The following is a 5,188-nucleotide window of genomic DNA, read 5'->3' as shown; positions in this document are numbered from 1 at the left end:
AAAAAAAAAAAAAAAGTATAATTTATATATTATAAAAAATATTAAAATTGTGCTTATTAAAATTCTATATAAATATTAGATATAGTATGCATCTGGCTTCCTTCAGAAAAATGCTAGAAATAGGGACTGCAATTATTAAAAACATGAATGAATTTTGTTGCTTTTTCAACAAATGGTCAGTGATTTAAATATTTATTATATGAAATATAATATTTATAAATGATAATATTATGATTTTTCTATAATATATATATATATATATATATTAATACTGTGGACATTAAAATTATATATAAATAATAGATTAAAATGTTACATAAATAATGTTACGTATTATATATATGGCCATATTTATTTTAGGTGTGAATCTGCTAATGCATTTAAGCTTGTAAAGGTGCATTTTTAAATATCCAAAATATTTAAAAACATTCATTGTTGAGTGATTCTCTGCAGGGTTAGCTGAATGCTGATTATAGAACACCAAGATTTAAGATATTGTGCAAGAATAAACACACTGAGCTGCAGGAATGTTAGTCAACACATAGCCAGCATAATGAAGAAGAATGAAAAAAACACACATCAAAATCCCAAATGCTGTCAGAGGAAAACATGCAGGAATCCACCAAACTGGGTCACTTGCTCTTCAGCAAGCAAATGATTTCCAATATAGTGTACATACACCCATCTATTTTTTTGTAAACCCTACAGTAGACACATATGGAGGAGTTGAATGTGTTTATATCTATATAATGTCCTTAAAAAAAAAAATTAAAGAGAGAGAGATTTTTAAGAATATTATAATATAATAATAATAAATCAAATTATATATAAATAATAGATTTTTGGTGTGAATCTGCAGAATGCATTTAAACGTGTTAGATGTGCATATAAACATATTTAATAACATTTAATAACTTGCAATAAATCAGTAGTAACAAAACTGCTAAATATTAAGTTTTGGACATTTTGTGTATTTTTATATAGCTATATTATATTTGTAATAACTTAATAAAAATGTGTATAAATAATAGATTAAAATGATATACAGTGTAAACAATATATAAATATGAAATGTATGTGTTTTTATATATACAGTATGTTTGTTTTTGGTGTGAATCTGCGGGAATACATTTAAATGTGTTTAATATGAATATTTAAAATAGCCTAAATATCCAATAAATTGTGATACACATATTCTTAAAAATGAGTTTCCCCACCTTCTTCTTAAAACTGGCTTTAGTTCTGGATGTCACATAATCAGCATATTTGTTTTTGTTCTTATAATAATTTGTTCTTGTAATTTCAGTAGATAGATGGTTTTCTGAAGAACTAGAGAATAAGTTGTTTGAGGAAGTTCAAATGAAATCAAAATTGACTTATCAAGAATTGTACTTATTGTGAATAATTCATCATTGTACATTATTCCAACATTTTAAAAAGCCAGTACACTTGCCAGTTGGAAATAAACCCTCCCCTTCAACCACTTGTCATACAGGGATGACTTGTCAAGCTGTGAAACGCTTTTAGTTCTTATTGGAAATTTTATTTTTAAGACTGTATATATACGTATAATGAATTTGACTTTATCATGTCATGCTAAATGACTGTTAATGAGTTGCATCCTATGAGAAACGAGCACTTTGAAGTCAAACCTTGGCCACTGGCCTCTGATAGCACGTGTGTGGGCATGCGTGTGCTTATTTGTATCATTTTCATTGTGTGTGGTATTTGTGATTGCACGTCTGGTATGTCTGCGAGTGAGTGATCGCACATGTGCATCTCGGTAATGACCTAAACTGTTTGATCTGATGTATCTGTGGTCCTTGCTGTTGGACTCATTACTATCAGTAGTGATGAGATCATCTGACTCGTCTCATCTTAATTCGTGCGCTCGATTCATCTTCCACACCCACTGTCACAGCTCTGTTTCTCTTCCTGAGCAAATGTCCTCTGATAGAACTAATGTCCTATGACCACCATTTAGGCTATCAGGAGAGGAGGGGTTGACGTCCGAGTGGTTGTTGGTGTGTCGGTGGTTGGAGTATTAGTGTGTCGGTGGTCTTCATAAGTGTGCGTGAGTTCGCCGGGTGAGGAAATGGAGGCAGAAACATAAAGAGAACTCTGTGATCCGTTTCTGATGAGGCACATCTGGTTGAGGTGAGAACATCTCTTGTGTCACAATCTAGGGTTTGATTACAGACAATTAGACGGCTAAATAAAAGCCCCTGCAGTTGCTCCAGTTTTTTTATATTTGCATAATAACAAAGAATTATGAGAACCAAAACATGGCAGAAGTGCTCGTTTCTCCACAGCCACAAGCCACAGTCCTGATGGAGGGTTAAACATTTACTGTAACACCAATCAAATGCACATTCACACACCAGTTGAGGTCTTTATCGTTGAATAATCCATCATTCTTCCTAATTTTGTTCGATTAAAACTGTCTGTCTCTATTAAAGCTGACAATCACCCTTTCTGTCAGACCTCCAGTGCTTGTTTAGGCAAGTATTAAACTTTAGAGCATAACTAATCTCACAATTGCTGCAAGAATGAATGATACCTTAATCATTCCTATTATGCTTTTTCACTTTTTCAACTTTAGTTAGTCTGTAATGTTGCTGTTTGAGCATAAAAAAAGATCTGCAAAGTTACAAAGCTCAAAGTCCACTTCAAAAGGATATATTTTATTCAACAGAAATCACTTTTCAAAAACTACAACGAACGACTCGTTTGGACTACAACGCATATTTTCCGGGATTTGTGATATCACAAAGATCGACGAATGGGACGAGACCTGGTTGAGCTGCACTAGAGAAGGCAACGAGTGTTATCACTATGTCGGAGACACGCTAGCTTTCCCAAGGCAGACAAACTTAGAGTGGTTACAATCATCCGGGTTTAAATCACGCTCAAATTTATTTGATTTTGACGCAATATTTACACTGAAGCTCGCAGGCGGCTATGGTAAGGGGCATGACATTTCCCGACCAGGCGCCGAGTGCTGCCAATCACAACACACACTGGCCCGGATAACCAATCACAGCACATTTCGTATTTCAGAAGGCGGGCCTTCATTTGATACAGGAACTATTCGAGCCGTTCATGCCAGACTGGGGAGAGAGGTGTTGTAATAATGTAAAATATGTGAAAAATAATGTGTTTTTGAGAGCACATTATGAGTATGAGAGCCTGTTCTAGTACACCCCCAAAACAAAATCAAGACTTTGGAAAAGAGCATAATAGGACCCCTTTAAATCCTGTGGACTTTGTTTAAGGTCGGATGTGCTGTTACTTTTGTCATCGATCTAGAAGACGATAAAGTGGACGGAAATCCCTTAGACTTACACTACCATTCAAACGTTTGGGGTTAGTATGAATTTTTAATGTCTCTTTCCTTCAACAAAGCTACATTTATTTGATTAAAAATACAGTAAAAACAGCAATATTGTGAAAAAGTATTACAATTTAAAATGAATAATATTTATTTTTATATTTTTGAAACGTAATTTTTTCCTGTGATGCAAAGCTGAATTTTCAGCATCATTACTCCAGTCTTCAGTGTCACATGATCCTTCAGAAATCATTCTAATATGCTGATTTGCTGATCAAGAAACATTTAGAAAGAACTATTATTATTGTTGTTGAAAATAGTTTTGCTGCTTAATATTTTTTGTGGAAACTGTTAAAACAACAGCATTTATTTGAAATAAAATTATTTTATAAAATCATAAATGTCTTTACTGAACTTTTAATTTAATGTGTTCTTGCTGAACAAAAATATTAATTTCTTTATTTAAAAAAAATAATCATACTGATCCCAACCTTTATGTATATAAAATATTATTTTTGAAAGAGTGGTATGAAATGGCATTGCAATGATTGTTTTCAAACAGGTTTTCCCCGACACACACTGGAAAAGGGTGCTGATGGCAATGGTTTGGGCCTTTTAAGAAAATACTTTTACACTTGGTAGACATTTCTATCCAAAATATCTTACATTGCATTGAAGGTATACATTTATACATTTTCTGGGAATTTAACCCATAACCACAACATTACTCCAGGCTTTAGTCCAGACTTAGAATTTTATTTTTAGACTAGAATTTGCATTTCACTTTCTGTCCTTTATTTAGCCTCACATAAAATACACCCTTGTGTTTTAGCAGGGGGATGGTAGTCTTGATACTCTTAATGTCATGGTGCCTTTTGCACAAATCAGCTTGCTTTGCATTTAGGTAAAACAGCTCAACATGTCATTCGTTTGTTTGTTTTTGCATAGTTCAAAAGTGATTGAAGATGCTCTTACAAAAGCCTATAATGTACACTGCAAACCACATTCATGAATTGTCAGGATTACCAAAGACAACTGAAGTTCTTCTTAGGATTTTGAGATCTGTGCTTAGCTACAATTTCACGCTCACGGTTGAGTAATTGTTAGAAATGTTCACTTAAAGGGGAATCCCAATTGCTGTTCAGTCCCGAGATGTTCTTTTACACTTGGTTGAATTTAAATAGATTTAATGACAATTTCTTTAGTCATCTTTACAGATGAAGATCACTACAGCCAATACATAACTAAGCCCATATTGTAATCATATTTAATATTGCTCATAATAGCTGGTTGAAAACCTACCAAAAACAACTTGTACATAGCTCTTTGAACATCTATTAGATCATTTCCCTGACCTTCAGTTGACATTTATGTTATATTCATTTCATAATGATATATATTTCTAATATGGTGCATTTGCTATTAGGGAGGTGAACGTGCAAGTAATAAATTTCAGTCATTATGTGAAATCTTGTCTGTAGTGTGGATCTAATGACTCAAACTTAGAGACAACTGATTCCAACAATATGTATCTGCTCCAGACGCATTTGTCAACTTGTTAACGTAGTAAGTGAGTCAGAGTTGAAGCAAAGTATTTAGGGGGTCTTCCTGAAGCGGATTTGGGAAATGCAGACACTGAGTAAAGTACACTTTGAAGTAATTTTCATAACCTTTAGACGACATCTCACTCCTGACGTCACGAGATGAGGGGAAGACACTATCAGTATTCTGATGTTTCAGACAATTAATTTAGACAGAGAGAAAACCTGTAAGGCAGCAACTCTTTGTTAGAGGGGTGAAGAGAGGCTGGGCGCCCTCAAAAATTTATTTAAAATGGGATAAAATGAATGGTTTTAT

Source organism: Sinocyclocheilus anshuiensis, unplaced genomic scaffold (genome assembly GCF_001515605.1).
Source record: "Sinocyclocheilus anshuiensis isolate Anshui unplaced genomic scaffold, SAMN03320099.WGS_v1.1 scaffold78, whole genome shotgun sequence".
Lineage (NCBI taxonomy): Eukaryota > Metazoa > Chordata > Actinopteri > Cypriniformes > Cyprinidae > Sinocyclocheilus > Sinocyclocheilus anshuiensis.
Note: the sequence above shows the minus strand (reverse complement) of the source record.